This window comes from Ictidomys tridecemlineatus, unplaced genomic scaffold, assembly GCF_052094955.1.
Source record: "Ictidomys tridecemlineatus isolate mIctTri1 unplaced genomic scaffold, mIctTri1.hap1 Scaffold_218, whole genome shotgun sequence".
In the NCBI taxonomy this organism is placed as follows: domain Eukaryota; kingdom Metazoa; phylum Chordata; class Mammalia; order Rodentia; family Sciuridae; genus Ictidomys; species Ictidomys tridecemlineatus.
The window spans coordinates 157,248-178,235 of NW_027521881.1; the positions used below are offsets into that span (position 1 = coordinate 157,248).

The window sequence follows — 20,988 nt, forward strand, 5'->3', positions numbered from 1 at the left end:
TTATAATGAGTCCCTAAAAACATATTTTTTAATGTGTTGTCTTTTTCAGATTGCTATGCATGAGAAGAAAGCTCATGATAATTGGGTAAGATTTTTTTCCCCCTTTTCTTTATTTTGTGCATAGCCTACTGCAACTGAATTTGAATATTTTCTCTTTAATAGCTCAAAGCTCGTTCTGCAGCAAGAGCTATAGCTGAAGAGAAAAGGGAAGCTGCTAATTTGAGACAGAAGTATGTGATTTTGGTATCTTCCTATATGTTTTATAGTGTTTTAAGGTTATGCTAGATATTATCTATGAAGGAATAGATTGCTGTTTCATAATTCAGAATATTTCTCAATATTCAAGACTATTGGAAATGACCCAAAAGATCGCAGTGCGTCAAGATGAACCCGGGATTGTAAAACCTATGCTGGGAAGACCAAATTTACGAAATCCTCCTCAGAGAGGTAGGGGGCACTTTGTAAAAGGAGCTATTTTATTTCTTGGTGCAGAATGTACATAAATTACTTTTTATTTCTGTGTGTAATGATTATGAAATAATCTGAATGATTTGCTAAAGCAGGAGGTGAGGGTTGGTGTCAGGGAGAAGGCTGCCTTAAAGTAGTAACACGGCATTGTTGTCTTTAGGTCCACTGAGCCATAATGGCTCTTTTGGTCCATCCCCCATGAATGGTGGAGAATGTTCCCCTCCACTGACAGCAGAGCCAGCTGGGAGACCTCCTTCTGCTACTCTTAATCAAAAAGATATGCCTAGAAACGGATTTGGTGAGCATTCACATGTTGCTTTATAGTAAACTGCTTCAAGGTTTTTTTTTTCCCTTTTGAATATTCTAATGAAAACATAGAATTTGGGCCTGTACAATATATAGAAGATAATTTCTTACTTTATCATAGTGAATGTTTTCTGTAAAATCTGTTCTAGAATAGAAAACATTTTTTTTTCCTTGAGGTCCCTGTATTGTTTTTTTCTTTTAAATTTTACACTGTGAAGTGTAAACCTTTATCTTTAAATTAAATCTCTATGGTGTTCCTTTCCCAAATATTATAAAAGTAGCCTTAAACTTTTTGTAGCATACATATTTCCAACATGAAATACTGAATCTTATTTCAAATTCTAAATAGGACTGTAGTCTTGGTAAGATTGGAAGTCAGGTTATACAGACTAAAGAAAAGCCAGCCTACACATACTTCAAGTCTATAGCTTAAAGTTTAGGACCAGTACTTATTAATCTCCTGTTCTATCAACCCAAGGCAGTTCTTTATTTTACTTAAGTCTCTTCATAAATTGTGATTTACGTATTGGGCAACCCATTTTTTTAAAAAAAATATTTTTTAATTGTAGATGGACATGATATTTTTATTTATTTTTTAAATGTGTGCTGAGAATCACATCCAGTGCCTCACACATGCTAGGCAAACACTCTACAACTGAGCTATGACACCAACCCCTGGGCAACCCATTTTTCATGTTGCTTTCTAGTTATTGTTGAACTCTGACCTGTCCACCAGTGGTTTATTTCTTCTGAAAAATACATACAAGGGCTCTGATCTTTCTTTCCCAAGGTCAATGGTAAAGACCTCGTACTGGTCTTCTGAGGCATCTGGGAAACCCGTTGCCTCTGGTAAAGGGACCAAGTAATTTCAAAGAATCTGTAATTGTGGATGGAGGATTTTTATTCTTTTCATGTTAGAATAAGTCTGAATCCATTCTTTGATCTCTAACAGACTCAGGATGTGGTCCAGCTCACATGAACAGCAGCTCCAGAAGTTCTTCTCCAGCTAAGGTGACGAATGAGGGCAAGGTAAGTTCTGTAGTTACTGTGAATCATGTGGTCATGCAGGAACATGTAGCTTTCCTACAGTACTTGCTCTTTGCTTTATCCTTCTTTGTGTTCTATTTGTACTATCCCATTTGTTTTTTAAAAAGCAAACTGTTCCCCAAGAACCTGAGACCCCCCTCAGTCTCCACCCTTACTTCTTTGACTGAGCATCCAGTTGGAGTAAGTACTTAGAGGTTGAGAACTGAATTGGGTTTTATTCTGTGCATTTATGGGAAGGATATTCAGAGCATGACACTGATCTTGTTTGCTTTAAACTGCATGCAATATTGAGCTTACTTTTCTCCTTAACTTGGGAATGTTGCTTAAGTGTGTACAACTATAATGAACTACAGAATGTGAAAAGTTATCACTCTAACTTTATATGGTGTTTTGTGTTGAATGTTCTAAGGCAAAGTAAATTCATTATAAATTATATAATTCATCATTTTTATTTTTGTTTGGAAGAATATTATTTAAGAATTCCTCCATTTGTGCAAACCCTATTTTGAGTGATTTGAATTAGATTGGTATCAGATATTCTGTGAAACAATGATCATCTGAAATGACCTCTTGAGCTAGTCCCAAGAAATGGTCTCATTTGTTCACATAAGTGTATTCTCTTGTAACTGTGTTGCTATTATATCTGGTAGGTCTTCTGCAGCTCTATAATAAAATAAATTTTTAATTGTTTAGTTTCAAACCCACTACTCATAGGAAATGATAAATCAATATCTCAAATGGTGTACAGTAAATGAAAGTAAATATTAAAGGCTTGTCTTCCTAATTTGTGTATATAGCACTGTGATGGAAAATACTTCTCAAGTTCCAGTGTATATATATTCCAGGAGTATACATCTCTGGAGAAATCTAAGGGCAGCTTAGATAAGACCCCAAACCCCTTTGTAGTAGAAGATTTAAAAGAGAGCAAAGACCCATTGTTAGAGAGGAATAGAGGTGGGAAAAGCATGGCTTGGAGGCAAAACTGGGATTGAGTTCTTTAATATGCAGTGTGGCCTTCAACAAATTATGATATCCCATTTGCTTTTGTTCCCTCTTATTTAAAACAAGACAGTCTACTTAAAGATCTCAGAGGTTGAATAATATATGAAAGACTTACTGAAGATATAGTAGAATAGTAGCTATTATTACATGAGTAGAGAATGGATTTTTCATTTTATTCTGTTCATTCTTAATATGGAAGTAATGAGCTATTGTGATGAAAGGGAAGTGATGGGGATGGGGGGACTCCCTTTGAAATAGATTGTAGTGAATACAGCATGACATACTGGTCAGAAATCACCTCTGTTAATAACCCCTGCCAGTTCTCTTGCCTTTCCCTTTCCTGTGCAGATATAATCAGTAACAAACTGCTCCCTCTTGTGGCATCCTTCCAACTTCTGTAAGCTGTCAGTGGGAATACACAGGAGGGGTGGGTAGAGTTTTGTTGCACTGATGGTGTTCTCTGGACAGGTTTTGGGTTTTAGCTTTTATAGGTATTGGTACTTTGTCTTAATACATAGGAATTTTAAAACTTTTAACTGCTTTCAAATCTTAAATTGCAGGTTCATATGGCTATGAAAGGGCCCCCTCCTTTCTCAGGGGTACCCTTCATGGGACCCCCGATGGGACGGCCTCCACCACCTCCCATTTGGTATGGACCGCCACTTCAGCACGGTGGGCCTTTTGGGCCTTGGCCAATTCCTCCACCATTTGGTATGATGATTGACTTATAAATCACATTCATCTTCCACTTCTATTGCTTGCTAAAACAGTTGGTTGCTATCTCGGGTCTTAATAATGAAAGGATAAAGCTGAGTACATTTTAACTTTTCCTCCAGTTTTCTGGGACATATGGGACACTACATAATCTTATACTGAGATAGGCAATAGCTATCTCTCATAGACAAGGATAAGGGGCTATATACAGAAAAGCCAGAAATATTACTTATGCAGATGTTTGTTGAAAATCTGTTGATATACACTGCAATAGATGGAAAGGTGGATGAGACGCATGCCATAACTTAAAATTTTGTCACATATATGAAAATCCTATAACATAAAGTTTGTAATCACCCATAATGGAAGCATAAGCAGTAGGTTATAGAATATAGAAAAGGAAAAGTCAAACCCTCCTTACCTTGAAAAATGTCAGAGGGAAGTGTTAAAGAGGATTTAACAGTGACCTAATAAATGTTCCTGGTTTAATTAGGTGGCTGTGGAAGGCCTTTTCCGAGGGCATGCATGCACCTTGATTCTGATGGCATGTGTAAAGTCCATGCTGAAATACTTCATGAATTTTTAATGGATACAGTAATAAATAGTGAGATTTCCTTTTATCAAAATTTCTTTGATGTAGTAAAGTTCTTATTTCATAATCTATCATCTTGTCATGGTAATACTTCCAAATATAAATGGAGCTCTTGTGAGATAGAAATAATTCTGCAATTATATAGTAGGGAAAGAAAAAAGACAAGCCTGGAGCTAGGTAGAGCCATGTTAAATCCTTAATATGTTACTTCATGGCTGGTTGGTCAAAGGCTATAACCTAAACTTGTTCCATCTCAGTTTGCCTCATCTGGCAAGTCAGGATGTTCACCAGCTGATGTTCTAGGCTTGGGAGAAATTAAAGACTATATTAACATACTTGAAATCACCCTAGTTCAGAAATTTCTGGGTATTTACATAACTTCCTTTTTTATTTTCCAGGTCCTGGTATGCGTCCACCAATAGGCTTCAGAGAATATGCACCAGGTGTTACACCTGGAAAATGGGATTTGCCTTTTGACCCTCGTGATTTTTTTCCAGGACCTGCACCAGCACCATTCAGACCTTTAGGCTCATTTGGCCCAAGAGAGTACTTCATTCCTGGTGCCCCATTACCACCTCCAACTCATGGTCCCCAAGACTATGGGCCACCACCTGCTGCAAAAGACTTAATGCCTTCAGGCTTTAAAGATGAACCTCCACCTAATTCTCAAGAGTAGTGAGGGCTGTTCACAGGCCTTAAAACAGGGCCCATAAAATTAACCTCTGACACTTAGTCAGAGTTAAAGGATTATTGGCTTCAAAATATAAAAGTTTATTTTAAATGGTTTATGTTTTCAGAATGAAGCTGCCTTGGCGCAGTATACATTTTGAGCCAAAATATTTTCCCCCTAAATATCCCCCACTTAAGCTAGAGTATCCTTCCAATTTAAAAATGTGCAATAAGGAATACCTTTGTTTTAGTTAATGTAGCATATACAATTGCTAAATGATTTAGAATGTCATAATTATGGACATTTCCTGTGGAAATGCTTTAAGAACTTATATTTCCATTATCCTATTATTAGTGTATTCCAGTTGATAACAGAGAAATGGTGTTTTTTAAGCTTGATTTTTTTTTCTCTTTCAATATCTGGTCACAGAGACTGTTGGGCTAAAAATGTTTACTCAAAGATCATAAACTTCATTTTCCTTCTTGCTGAAGTTCTTTGTTGTAATAGTTCATAAAAATTGTTTATTAATATTTCCCAAGTGTCTGTTGATTCATTGGATCGTCATGAGACTTTGTGCCATTGGGGAAGCATGTAAACGCACTCTCAGAACTGAAGATGGTGACTTGGCAGCATATCCCTGTTGCTCACTGTTAAGGAGGCTGGACCTTGGTCAACTGTGGACTTCTACAGAGGATTTCTTTTACTTGTGAGAAGTCTTGTGGCGCTATTTTTGTAGCACATTCATGTACTTTTTTCTAACCACTGTCCATGTGAGAATGCTTTTCTGAGAATGAGTTTACATTAGTAGCAAGAGCTACTGCTTTTGCCATTATTGCATTATAACAGTAAAATATAAGGTGGTATGTTGTGTCTATAAAAAATAAGGAAATTTCTTTTTAAAAATGTACACAACACACTCTTCTCTTTCCCATACCTTCCCACTGATTTTCAAGGAATATGATAAAAAAATTAGAAAAGTATAATCCTCTAAGAATGAATGAAACTCTAAGGCTTATAATGTCTTTACTCAGCAACTACGGGCTGAATTAAATTCTTTTTTTTTTTTTTGATAGATACTCAAACATATTTTATTTAAAAAACAATTAAAGCAAGTCCTGAATCTGTAACTACTGTCTTTAAAACAATGTTTCTAAGAACTAGCTCTCCAGAACTGTAATTTTAATTACAGCAATTTTAACAGTACATTTTAAGAGGTTTAAGATTTAAATAAAATTATAAAAGCCTGATACTTTTGTTTACTGCTAGACCATATTCTTCCATTCTTTTAAATTCTAGAAAGTAATAGGATTGTTAAAACCTAGAACGTAACATATCATTGTTTTTTTATGTCCCCTAAGTATTCTCAAAATAGGGGCAAAAGCTTCAGTGTGAAACAAAATCTGTGTGAAACAAAATCTCTAAACTACTGAAGATAACTCAGAATCAAAATGAATTCTTCCTAAAGGACTCAAATTCTATCTACATAACCTCCATTTAATATTAGAAGCAGCAGCTGTGTGTAAGAGGAAAACCATATAATAGCTTATGCCATTTTTAACCATGTAAAATAAAATTTAAGTCACAAACACATTTTGAATGTATCTTTCAACCTCTACAGGACACAAGGCAATGCTGAAGTTACTATAACTTCTAATTTTAAAATAGCATTTAAATAAAGGTGATGTCAGCTAGGAAGATAGATTTTCAAGAAAAGGCAGATTTATTATTTTATTCAAAGCAACAGTAGTTTTCCCTCTAAAGCCTTTTTTGTATTTATTCTATTAGTAAGTTATAATGCGTTCTACGTAGTTTAACTGAGCAGTTCTGAACCCACCCATAGTTGCCTCTCCTTACATCCATCTGATTGATTGTACCACTTCTGTAGCAAAGCCCAAGGTAGCTGCCCATATACAGGTTGTGTAGAGAATACTGTCCCTTGATTCAAGTATACTTTTGTATCTCAAAAGTTTTAGAAGTCCTCTCCAGCAAATTGTGTTTTAGTTTAGTTACTAAAATCATTTCATTTGTGAAGCAGTAGTGTTTCAACCTGAAAGTATTATTGCTATAATTGTAATTATTGTCCAGTAACTCATCCCCTCCCACACTAGAAAGTAAATTTAAACAACTAATTTGTGAGATACAGATTGCTTTGTGTTAACTGCTTCAAGATAAAATCACCTTTTTTTGGGGGGGGGGAGGTTTGGTCATTCTGGTCTGAATTAAAGCTAAGCTGATGACAATGTTCAATTTAAGTTTGTTTAATGCTGATGAAAGACATTCATACAAAGCATCCTCTTTTTTTTTTCATATAACCCCATTCTTTGGTGGAAGCTGGGGTTGTGGCTAAGTGGTAGAGTACTTGCCTAGCACAGGCAGGACCCTGGGTTTAATCCTCAGCACCACATAAATAAATAGAGGTTAAAAAAAAGCATTCTTATGTGAAGGATGCTAAATGTTTCTACATACAAATTATCACTTTGAGGGGCTGGGGTTGCATGTGAGGCACTGGGTTTGATCCTCAGCACCACATATAAATATAAAGGTACTGTGTCCATCTACAACCAAAAAAAAAAGGTTTGTTTTTTTTTAAATTATCACTTTGATATACATGTTTTATAGTATTAGAGAACAGAAAGAACAATGTATCAGTTTTGCTACATTTTAATAGTAGATTTTAAGGGAGCAACATCAAACATCAGTAACATCAAACAAAAAAGGTACTGAGTACTCCACAGAGCACAGAGTGCTGCCAAGTGCCTTGGAAAGTTTACATGACATGGAGAAGATGAGGCCCTTCTCTTGAGAAGTTTACAGTCTGGAAATTTTGACTACTCAGAGTTTCAGTTGAGTGAACATTTTATTAAGGCAAATTCTTCATTTCCGAGAACTACTGTAGACTGAACTATTTTTGCACTTGTGAAATTAACTCAATCCAGATGAAAGAAAAGACTAAATTTGGTTGATAATTCTTTCAGGCTCATATAGTTTTATGAGTCTAGTAAACAAAACTGACCTAACAGACAACTGAAAAATTAAAGACTAGATCTCTTGAAGTGCAAGGGCTAAAACAACTGTTATTTGTTTTAAAAAGCAAACGGATGGTATGATTAGGGTTTACACTAGTTTAAAAATAGGCCAAGTATTGCATTCCCTTCATGCATTGTTCATTTAAAATAGTGAATATTAAAATACGTGGGTTCTACATGTAACCCACAAAAAAGCTCCTCACAAATCTTTGTTCTGTGTATCAAATATACACCTTGTGTACTATGAAAGATTTATGTCTCATCAAGTAAAAAGTAATGTAAATAGTGAAATTATAATAGGCTAATGACCTGCATATTTTCATATGAATGTAAATATATCTAAATAGGAAATAAATGGCAGACATATCTACCTATATTAAAAAAAATAAAATATCTTTCCAGATGTTGCATACTCATCACTTTATGAAGACAAGGTATGCAGGTTTTAAGGTTTCACAATCAGTTGTCAGAAAAACAGCAGTTGTTCCTAAAGTATCTCATTATCATCTGACTCAATTATTTTTAGATGACATGATTTAGAAGACGTAAACCCACCCCAAAATTTGTAATTATTCTGAGATGGTTTTAATGTTAACCCTAGAATCATTAATGTTAACCCTAAAAACAATAGCAATGTGATGTAGAACAACTAATCAACATGACTAAAAATGTGCTCACTTTCAGAAAAACAATCTGGTCATCTGGAAAAAAAAATCACAGCTACAATCTGGGGAACACTCCCATATAGGATATTGATCTGATCAAGGCACACTATTTCTAAGTAGAACTATCAGATGAGGGTGAATTTAGGCCAGCTCTAAGGAACAGCCTATAAGACAGACCATAACTGATCCAATTTCCTTTCAAAGCAATCTGGTACTATCCTACCCACTTCAATTCAAAAGTTTGAAGTTAATTCAAATCAAAAGACCATATTGGAGCAAAAGTGAGCAAATGTGTAAACTCTAGCACATTCTTATTGCTATATTAAGTTTGAAGATGAGCATACCTACCACAGCAGTATTGTTCCAGGAAGCAGGGTAGGAACAGTGGTAAATTAGGAAACAGGCTATTAATTGCACAATTAATAGGAAAGTAAAAACAAGTTTCAAAATCTACAATAAACCTGTATCCAAAGGAGTCATAACAATGAGGTGCTGGACTTTAGTTCTGTGGTACAGCTTTGCAATGGACTCACTGGCCTATAGGTACGGCTCACTTCTTGCCTCCTGAAGGATGAATATGCTACACAGAGCTATGATGGTTTCTACTGAGTGGTAAAATTCACAGAAATTAGACATTACTCATGTCAGAATAATTCCTTGTGCAAAGTTTGATGTAGATAAAGATAAAGTGGTTTCTTGGTCAATAACTGCAATTTCTTTTAAAGTCAGTGGGTTTCTTGTATCTGTAACCACAATAGATTTAAAATACTTTGATGATTGATCTACTCCAATGTTACATTCTCGATAAGAGGGACTAAGAAGAAACATGAACTAGTAACCATTAGAACAGTATGAATCCTATATGTATATCACTTACAGTTCTATTACAGTTGGCCCAGGTTTAATCTCATCCATCTCCATGAAAGCAAAACACTTGGTGCTGGTAAACCTTTTTTTTAAGCTTGTAGTGTTTGAATTCAAAGAAGATAGCTGCACCTAAGGAATTAAAACAAACAACATAAGCCAGAGACCACACATTTCTTATGTGTCACCAGAAGCCTATGATTTTACAAAGTAACATGTGTCAAACAGTCTGATGACACAACTGTTGATAACTCACTATGGCTGTCACTCCAAGCTCTGGTACTAGCATGTCTGAGTGACATTTCTCCATATCATTTAATTCTACAAAGTACAACAAAATTGTATAGCAAGAATGTAAGTTATGTACACAGGTAGAATCATAAACTACCAAAGAATATAAAATATTAAATACCACAAGAAAAACAGAAGTTACTTAAGTATCAGCAGTACCTATAAAAATAGTTTCAATAAGCACCTATATTAGATAGAATAGAAATTTAAGAGTTTCTTTAAAAAAAATTCTACCTTATATCATTTCTCTCCCTCCTGAAACAACCACGCCCAGATTGTCCTTTCCATATTCTTAAAAACTAACTGCCAGTTATAGTATCTTTTTACCCAATGCATCTTATTGAAAGAAAAAAAAAATAATTTAACTGTTAGAAAGTAATCATTAGGTTCCTAAAAGGACGTAAGGTAATTATTAGGGAACCTGCTTCCTTAACTCTGTATTATGAGAAAAACTTCCCTATCAAATAATATTTAACCACATTATTACACAACTAGATAATGCAACTGCTAATTCTCATATTTTAAAAAAATTGATTTGACTTTAAGTCAATATTCATAACTATGTGACATAAGATCTTGTGTTAAGTACACTATGAACACAAACCCAGATAAGTACTGTGTCCTTAAGAAGTCAGTAACTGATAATTACAAACCTTTGGTTAATTTTTCAATATGCTTCTGGAGCTCAATGTCCACATTAAAATGAACATATGTATCTTCTTTTCTTGAAGCCACAGGAGTATCTTGCACAGGAGTTAAATCTATGTCATTCAGATCTGGAGAAACAATTAAGTTTCTGCTTATGAGCATTCACATATACAGACGGAAAATATAGAAACTGCAAAGGTTACAGTTCCTAAAGAGGCATGGAAAGAGCTGAGAGGAGATTCTCAGGCTAAGAGATTCCTATTTGGTGTGAGCAAGTATGTGAGAGTTGTTGAAGTTCATGGGGTATGTGGAGAGAAATGAATATAGACTGGATAGGAGACCTCATGAAGGGGACAAGGAAGCCTTTACATGGCCAAGTGGACAGAACTTGATCTTCATAGTGAAGTGGTAAAAAGAACAAACATGTTTTTCTTAGGGAATAGCCCACTGTATTTTTCTATGCGAAAAAAAAAAATCTGGAGTATATAATTTGCCACAATGGAGCTCTGCCACCAATTTCTAACTTTGATCAAGTATGACTTATTTAGAAAAGCCTTTAAACCTAACCTTATCATAATTTCCCTGTTAAGAACCAAAAATGGATGAGAACAGCCAACAAAAACCTTTTTGTTAATGAATAATTTTTCATATATATTATCTAAATTCTGGTTATACTGTTTACAACATACCCTGAATTTACAACAACCAGATGGTACGTTATATATAGTTTTAATTTTCTGGGTTTTAAAATCTCAGTTTAGTCAAATGCAACATGGACTCATTTAATAACTCCTCAGTGTTTATGTGTTATTCATTTATGTGTCTCAAAAAGCTCAAAAACAATTTAGTACATTTAATAATTAAAAAATATTTACATAAAAATATTTCAGTTTAACATATGCAAAGGTAATTTAACATTTACAACATCGTTAAATATTTTTGTGTTTTAAGTATACTTTCTGAATGAGTATGCAGTTTTACAAATGGCCTATCAAACAATGTAAATATTTTCCAGTATACTATATATTTGATAACTGGTAACATCGGAATTTAAAAGTGTACCAGTATTAGTGCTGTGGATTATGTTCTTTAAATAAATGTTTTTCTTTGTGGTCAATTGATAAAAGTTCCTCCATTTAATTTCAGCACCAATCTGTTCCTTTGGTGCAAAACTATAGATTAAAATAAGCCGTTTGTACTAACTATAGTTATTTCTGTAAAATGGTATAATTTATTCCTTAATCACATCATCATCCCACGGGATTGCTTTCAGGGCATGGATGTTATGGTCGCACCCTATTTCCCTGTCCCCTGATTTTCATCTGCCTCTGTAGGACTCACCTAAGTAGATACCTCAGTAGCACAGGAAGAAGAAGGGGCTGAAGCAGGAGAGATGGGAAAACAGGACATGGGGCTTTGTGGAGAGAAATGAATATAGACTGGGTAGGAGAAGGTGAGGGGTGCTTTTGTTAATCTACATCCTGAAGGCTGTAGCTGCTGTTAAGGACAATGTGTATGTTTAGTCTGCACGTTAGATGGAATCTGAAGAGCAAAAATCTATACAAACTCAAAAGCAAAAGTGAGTGTATAAGTAGGAAATATTTTTTTGTAAGTCTTTCGAACTATGTTCTGTTATGATCTCTTCTAGGATTTTGCCTCATTATAGAATGCATTAAAGTAAGTTGTCACATATACAAGATCATCCCCTGTCAAAAACTTTGTCCCATATGAGAAAAAAATAATGCAATTTGCCAGTTATTTACCCTTTACACTAACTGTAATATAGGGATCGATGCACTGTCCAGCTTCTTTCAGACCAATTTTCTCAATCCTGATAGTGAGTAATGTCATTCCCGGTTCTAATGGCAACCTTGGTAATAAAGTACCTGGCAACAGAGAAACCTCAATAAAAGTTAGCTCCACCAATAATGCAGAGTAAATACTTTGATAAACAGAAGATATAGCCTACCTCTTAGGAACTAGCTAGGCATTATGTATTTTTATTTCCAAAATTCATGAACATCTGATGTTATACTTTTTTAGAAAAATATTTAATTTTACACATAATATATCTGCATTTCCCAACCATACAATCACCTTTAAGCAGAAATAATAATTTCTATAATAATAGTATATAGTATGTATAATAAAAGTATGTTAAAAACATCACTTGAGGAAGCCCAATGATACATAATAGTATAATATGCTCACATAATATTTATATTCAATATGTACTTCTATATTATATTCAGCATCTTAATATGAAGTGGTAGAACAAAGACAAGAAAAGCTTTTAAAATACTTGTTATACTGTTCTAAAGTCTGAGACATTTAATATCACAGTTGATCAATACATTCTTCTCTTTAGTTACTCCTAATAAAGAAAATAATTTACAATTTGATATTTATGTTTTAATTTAACTATATAGTCTAACTTCTATTCTTCATTCTATTTTGTATGATTTATTCTCTCAGAAATTAGTACTATACAGACTGCCATATAAAATGGCCATTTGTATAACTGAACATTTTCCCCAAAACCAACTAAAATTTTTAAAACTAACCCCCCCCCCAGAACAACATGACAACATTCACCCACCAAGAACATATGAAGGAAGAAATCAACTGTTCAGTATGTTCCCTTTTTTGAAACTGACAATAGAGAACAGATGCAAATAAGCTGATTTTAATCAAGTATGTATACAGAACCTCAAAATACACTTAACAAAAGATTTTGGTTGATGTTTTTCAAGTTTCTATTCAACAATGTGTTATGCTACTTTTAATGAGTTATTTAAAATACATGAAGTAATCAACACACTACATTTGAAAATACACATTTGATTGATGGCAAATGTGGCTTGAGGAAATTTTGGGAGGTGATGGGAATGTTCTGAACTTGTATAGTGATGGCAGATGCAAAACTCTATAGAGGTGTCAAAAATCAATGAATTTTATACTTACATAAGGGAAATGTTATGAAATGCAAATTATACCTCAACAGTGCTGTTAAAAATGTATTACTTTCTAATTTAAACAAATATGAAGACAATATAGACAAATGCAACAATGGGAAGGCCTGGAGGCTGCATTCCACTGTTGCATTAACAAACCTAAATGGGCTCAGGCTGATATCATTAAATATACACATAATACCTTTTATGAATCTTCTTTGATTGACAAATGAGGGTACTTTTAGAAGAGGGGCTTGTACCTGGACATCTGGGATGAACTTCAGAAAGTTAAGAAACACTTCTGAAATTTTATGAAAAATGTGAATATGTATACATTTATATTTATATATATACATACATATTCATATATGAATTTTTCTGCAGAAAAGTTCATTCTATTATGTAGTACATGGCTGTATAAATATGCTACAGTTTATGTACACATTCTTGTGTTGATAGACATTTGAATTACTTCAAGTGTTTGGATATAGTTAACAGGCTCTTCTGAACATCTTCTAGTGCCCATAAGCACCCATTTCTGAAACAGAGGAATCACTAAGTCACCTGGAATGTTACCTCCATACCTACTATGTAATGACAATCCATTTCCCAAGGTGGTTGTGCCAACTTTTATTCCTAGCCCAAGTGCAGTAGTGTTCCCATTGCTCCACATCCTCATTAGGTACTGTTTTCTCAGATTCTTCATGTTAGCCAATTTTGGTATAAAGAGATCAATCATTTTAATTTGCATTCCTCTGAAGATTAATAAGGTTGAGCACCTTTTAGAATAAATCAAATATATGATTTCCTCTTTTCTGAAGTGTGTTCAATTATTTTGCTCGATTTTCTATTGAGATGTCTATCTTGTTGAGCTGTATGAGGTCTCTATTATTTTGCTGGACAAATGTTTTACAAATAGCTTCTTAGTAGTTTTCCTTTATAAAGACTTTTTGTTGAAGTAGAGCATATACATTTTAAAATGCACAAATTGTTAGTACAGTTTGCTGAACTTCCACAAAGTGAATACACCTGTATAACTAGTATCAGATCTAGGTAAGATATGATCAGCCTCCTGGGAGTGTCCTTCCCCCCACCCTATGCAATTCACTCTTCCAAAAGATAGCAACCATTGCTAACTTCTAACACCAAGTGTTAGTTTTGAATGTTAAGAATGACTTTTCTCTGCCATGGTGTCTTCTGATTATGATAAATACTTACTGCTAGTAATATTCAAATTTCGTAATATCTTCCTTTACAATCAGTGCTTTTTATATCATATTTAAGAAAACTTACCCCACTCCAAAATCATAAAGGTATTATCTTGAAAGCATTTTATAGTTTTGCCATTCACACTTAATTCTATATGTCACACAGAATTATTGACTACGGTGTATAGTAGGAGCTTTAATTTCATTCAATTTCACATAAATACTCAATTGTCTCAGCACTACTCATTAAAAAGACTGACATTTTCCACCACTGATCTGCAGTCCCACCTCAATCATAAATCATGTGGCAATCACTTTCTAAGTTTTCTATTCTGTCTTACCGGACTGTTTATCCTCTTACCACTAATATAGTATCTTAATTCTATAGCTGTATAAAAGGTCCAGGAACTGCAATAAAAATTCAGATGAGTTTCAGAAAGAGTCTATCTTTATAAACTGCTTCTTCTAATTTATGAACTAGTATATATCTTTACATTTTAAAATTCATAACAATTATTTAATAGAATTTTATTTGACCTAAAAGCCTTCAGAAATAAAGACCTACAGATCCAGGGAAAACTCCTCTGTTTTTTTGTTTATGTTCCATGAAGAATGGATGGCCATGTAGAAATGACTGGAAAAGGGGGTGTGAGCTAATGGTAAAAGGCTGCCAGGGTCCCAGAAAGCCCTGTCTGGTCAGATTCTTCTTGGCCTCTCTGTATAGCTTTATTTCCTTCTGGACCTAAGGCAGGTCCTGTCTGGAGTGAGGGTTTCTAAGGGAGGGGTAAGGGAGGGTAGGGGGACAGTAAGGGAATAGCAGGGAGGGAAAGAAAGAGAAAGAGAAAGAGAGAGAGAGTGCTTTCTAGGTTTTATGACTGGCTTTGGGAGAGAAGGGTGAACGGACAGGAGGGCAGGAGGGCAGAAGGAGAGCAGAGGCTTTGCTGCTGAGGTTGCTTTTGGGATTCCAATCTCCTTCAGTTAGAAGTTCTCAGCAGGCCAAAACCTCACCCTTTGGGCTATCATATTCTGATCTGACCCTGCCCACCTTCCCCCTCTCCCTCCCTCCTCCTCCCTTTCTCCTTTTAAGAAGGGAATGTGTAGATCTTTCCATCTTCTAAGATCTTCTTTGATTTCTCTCTTTAGGGTTCTGTAGTTTTCATTGTATAGATCTTTGACTTCTTTCATTGATTCTCAAGTATCATTTTTTTTTTAGGTTATTGTGAATGGAGTAGTTTTCCTCATTTCCTTCTCAGAGGCTTTGTCACTGATATACAGAAATACCTTTGATTTATGGGTATTGATTTATATCCTGCTCCTTTGCTGAATTCATTTACTATTTCTGGAAAGATCGACCTTGTTCTTGGATAGGCAGAATTAATATTATCAAAATGACCATACTACCAAAAGCGCTATATAGATTTAATGCAATTCCAATCAAAATCTCAATGGCATTCCTCATAGAAATAGAAAAAGCAATCATGAAATTCATCTGGAAAAATAAGAGACCAAGAATAGCTAAAGAAATCCTTAGCAGGAAGAGTGAAGCAGGGAGTATCGCTCTATGAGACCTTAAACTATACTACACAGAAATAGTAACAAAAATAGCATGGTTTCAGCACTAAAACAGACTGGTAGACCAATGGTACAGAATAGAGGACACAGAGACTAACACACAAAATTACAATCATCTTATTTTAGACAAAGGTGCCAAAAACATGCACTGGAGAAAAGATAGCATTTTCAACAAATGGTGCTGGGAAAACTGAAAATCCATATGCTACAAAATGAAATTAAACTCATAACTCTCACCATGCACAAAACTTAACTCAAAATGGATCAAGGACCTAGGAATTAAGCCAGAGACTCTTCGTCTAATAGAAGAAAAAAGTAGGCCCTAAACTTCATCATGTGGGTTAGGCCACAACTTCCTTAATAAGACCCCAATGGCACAAGAATTAAAACCAGGAATCAATAAATGGGATGGATTCAAACTAAAAAGTTTTTTTCTCAGCAAAAGAAAACAATCTGTGAGGTGAACAGAGAGCCTACATCCTGGGAGAAAATTTTTACCCCTCACACATCAGATAGAGCACTAATCTCTAGGGTATATAAAAACTCAAAAAGCTAAGCACTGAAAAAACAAGTAACCCAATCAAAAAATGGGCCAAGGACTTGAACAAACACTTCTCAGAAGAGGATATACAATCAATCAACAAATATATGAAAAAATTTTCAACATCTCTAGCAATCAGAGAAATGCAAATCAAAACTAAGATACAATTCCAGTCAGAATGGCAGCTATTATGAAGACAAACAACAATAAGTATTAGAGAGGATGTGGGGAAAAAGGCACACTCATACATTGCTGGTGGGACTGCAAATTGGTGCAGCCAATCTGGAAAGCGGTATGGAGATTCTTTGAAAATCTGGGAATGGAACCACCATTTGACCGAGCTATTCCTCTCCTTGGACTATACCCAAAGGACTTAAAAACAACATACTACAGGGACACAGCCACATCAATGTTTATAGCAGCACAATTCACAACAGCTAAACTGTGGAGCCAACCTACATGCCCTTCAGTGGATGAATGGATTTTTAAAAATGTGGCATATATACACTATGAACATTTTTAAAACAGAATAAAATCATGGCATTTGCAGGTAAATGGATGGCATTGGAGAAGATAATGCTAAGTGAAGTTAGTCAATCCCCCCAAAACAAATGCCAAATGTTTTCTCTGATATAAGGAGGCTGACTCATAATAGGGTAGGGAGGAGGAACATGAGATGAATAGATGGATTCTAGATAGGGAAGAGGGGAGTGAGGGAAAGGAAGGAGGCAGGGGATTAGTCTCCTAATGAATGTGATGGACATAATTATCCAAAGAACATGTCTGAAGACACAAATTGGGTGTCAACCTACTTTATATAGAGAGATACGAAAAATTGTGGTGTATAAGTGTAATAAGAATTGTAATGCAAAAAAAAACAAGTACATGAATAACGTGAATTGGCGTGAACATACTTTATACAAAGATAAAAAAAATTGTGCTCTATATGTGTAATAAGAATTGTCCATTGTCGTGTATTAAAAAAAATAAAATCAATAAAAGAAAAAGAAGGGAATGGGGAGTGGGTAGGGAAAAACTGTGGAATGAACCCAAACTAACTTTCCAATGTACATATGTGAATATACTATAATGAAACTCATCATTTTGAATATCTATAAGATACTAATTTTAAAAAATGTAAATAAATAGATCAGTAAAGTGGATGAAAGGGAACAGTGGGAGGGAGGATGGGGAGGGTGAAGGGACTAAATTGGAGCAAATTATATTCCATGCATTTATAATTAGTCCAAATGAATCTAATGTCAAGAATAACTACTATGAACAAATGAAAAAAAGAATAATGACTTCACTGTTTTTGTAAAATGCATTCTCATAAACAATTCAATTGAGAGAAATGAAAAAAGTAAGAGAATGTACAATTCAACATCTCACCAACCATAACAATTATTAAGTCACTCTTCCATCTTTTTCTCTAATTTCAAGATGGCTCCAGTTTCATTTTCCTTTTGATATTCTTTTATTTTTTCAACAAAGGTTTATTTTCTACATAAAATTCTTATATTTCTTTTGTTGAATTTATAATAAGGTCCTTGATATTATTTAATACTACTATAAATATTATAATAGTTCATTTTCTAAGCAACTATTACTTGTTTGAGATAGAATTGATTTGTCTGTACAGATTTTATATCCAGGAACCGCATTATCTTATTAATGAGTTATGAATAGGTTTTTGCATATATTCTCTATATATTCATAAATATGCAAATAAAGAACATCCCCCCTTTTATATTTCATTTTCTTGTCCTAGTGCAGTAGCTAGGGCTTCCAAAACAATGCTGATGAAAAGAAGTAATAGACACTCTTGTTTTGTTCAAATTCATCATTAAACGATTTGGGGCTGTAAATGTCATGTAGCCATGTTTTATCAAGTTAAGGATGTTTTTCTGTTCTTTGCCAAGAATTGTTTAAAATCAAGGCTGTATTTCAAATTTAACTGAAAACTTTTTCTGCATTGTTGACAACTTTATGAAATCTTTCCCCTTAATCTGCTAATGTGAACTACCTTGATAAATTCTGCTAACAATAATTTGAAAAATCACTCATTAGTTCAGGGAGATTTTCTGAATTATTTTCTACAGCATACTATGTTTATTCAGTCAATCTTCATATGGCAGTTACATTATTTCTAACTTTTTATCATTATAAAAAACACCTAAACAGAGAATCTTGTGTATATGCAAATGTTTTTCCCTCTTTTTCCTGTATTTTGGGGGTGCATCTTCAGAGTAAGTTCTCAGGAATGGGATTGCTAAGGAAAAAATATATACTTATATGTTGTTAGAGAATGCTCCATTCCCCTCCAAAGGAACTGTACCATTTTTCTATTCCCACCAGTGATTAATAAGTATCTATTACCCCTAAGACTCTCCAACAGTAGCTTTAATTTATGTTTTTATTAAAAATAAAGTTGAGTATCTTTTTATATGTTTAACGGGTATTTTTTAAATGTGTGTGTGTGTGTATGTGTGTGTGTGTGTGTGTGTGTTTGTATGTGCACGCTCACGCGCTTGCTCATATTTTCTGTTCCTCTCATGTATTCTGCTTTGGTTATTACAATTAAAATTTTTCTTTATATATTAAGAATGTTGGGTTGGGATGTAGCTCAGTGGCAAAGTGTCTGCCTTGCATTTGCAAAATCCTGGAATCAAACCCCAGTTCTAAAAAAGAAAAAAAAAGAACACACCCCACCCCACCCCCAAAAACCCCCAAGAATGTTACCTCTTTTATGTATTACCTCTTTACTACCTGTTTTGAAATTCAAAAGATGATTGCTTTACAACTTTCAAAAAGTCTTTTTGATGTTAAGATTATTTTTTGCCAAGTTGATATTAAACTTGTTGTTACTTTGGGGTGAGTCAATTTTATAAGCTGTCATTATCTAGATCTTTCAGTTGAAATGGTAGGGCTGATGCTACATTCCTTACCAAAAATCTTTTTGCCTGAGACTACACAGTAAGGTTTAATGTAATCATTATGCTTCAGATAATTTAATATGGAGGCAGTGATTTCAAGTCTGAATTTCTTGTTTAATTTAAGGTAGAATGTCAAACATTGTGTTCCATGATGAAGGAAGCTGACTGTAATTAAGATCATAGATTACATAGAAAGGTGCCTATTTAAGGTGTTTCAGAATGCTCTATGATGTGCTCTCTCTGCATGGTCAACTCCTACATACTTAGTGAGTCCTAAATCTGGCCAGATTTATTGAACTCCCTCAGCCCTTCTTTTTTGCCAATCTACGACATTGGTGCACATCTCTAATCATAATCATGTGCTTTTGGCTCTGTCTTGCTGACTACACAATAAGCATCCTGAAAGGTGTGGGAACTGTTCCTTTTGTAGTATGCACAAGGAATAAACAGATCTTTGTTGAAGAAATATTTTATTGAATGAATGACTGAATTTCCAGTTCTAGAGGTTATCATACTCTAGTAAACAAATGGCTAGAGAATCTATATCAATGAGTGAAGAAATAATAAACATAAAAGAAGATCAAATACTAGAATAATACCATACCATCTATAGCTCCCAGGTAGATGAAAAAGGGTGCATGTTTTTGCATCAAAGATAAAACCATGATAGTTGTAAATTGAGCCAATGCATTAAAAGGAAGATTTCTAAGTGAAGTATTAACATATCCAATTACATAGTGTAATATGAGAACAAGTCAACTACATTCATAAAATTCGAAGACTAACAAGGATAAGAAAGAAATCACTACACAAATTCCAGTGTAAACTGTGCTATTCCAGCTAGATCATCTGCTCTCAGATCTAGAGCAAAGATCAGAAGAAATGTTCTTCCACATGGAACTGCTATGTAAATAAGAAATAGCTAACACTTGTGAGTATTTGTGTTGTGCCACATACTATCCTACTCCTCTCATCTAATCCTCACAACAATAGTTTAGTTCTATTTTTCAGAGGTGAAAAGTGAGGCATAGAAAAACAAATTATCCATAATCACACAGCAGTTTGGCTACAGAGTCCATGCTTTTAACCATCATGTCTCATTTTAACATTTTTATTTTAATTGTCCCTAAAGCCTTAAAAGGAACTGCAGGAGAACCTCCCCATCTCAAGCTTCTGCAAAGTTCCTTTTGCCATGTAAACGTAACAGTCACAGGTTCCCAGGATTAGAATATAGACATTTTTGTGAGGCCACTATTTGTGCCTCATACTTTTAAATATGGAAAACTCTAAATGGCTACAGCTGTCCAAACCAAGTTTTCAATAACATCCCAGGGATGTTATTGAGCTGTCACTAAGAACTCCCAAGTAAGGGATTGATTAAAAAATAGTAACATTTGAACTTTGTACACTGAGCAATGCACATTCACAGGAATGGACAGAGACTGAGTAGCCCAGATAGCAATATGATAGGTCTTTAACACTCA

The 20,988-nt window shown here is 34.5% G+C and overlaps 1 long non-coding RNA gene and 1 pseudogene across 1 annotated transcript in view; one reads left to right on the top strand and one right to left on the bottom strand.

Moving 5' to 3' along the window:
• Positions 1-5,329, top strand: part of LOC144373041 (transport and Golgi organization protein 1 homolog) — a 153,329-nt pseudogene extending 148,000 nt beyond the window's left edge.
• The window catches only part of LOC144373043 (uncharacterized), a 74,188-nt gene extending 63,492 nt beyond the window's left edge, over positions 1-10,696 (bottom strand). The window contains exons 1-2 of the long non-coding RNA XR_013432845.1: positions 10,299-10,696; positions 9,368-9,486 (exon numbers count right to left, since the gene is read on the bottom strand). This is a non-coding gene — a long non-coding RNA (uncharacterized LOC144373043). The remainder of the gene's footprint in view (positions 1-9,367; positions 9,487-10,298) is intronic.
• Positions 10,697-20,988: the final 10,292 nt, after the last annotated feature.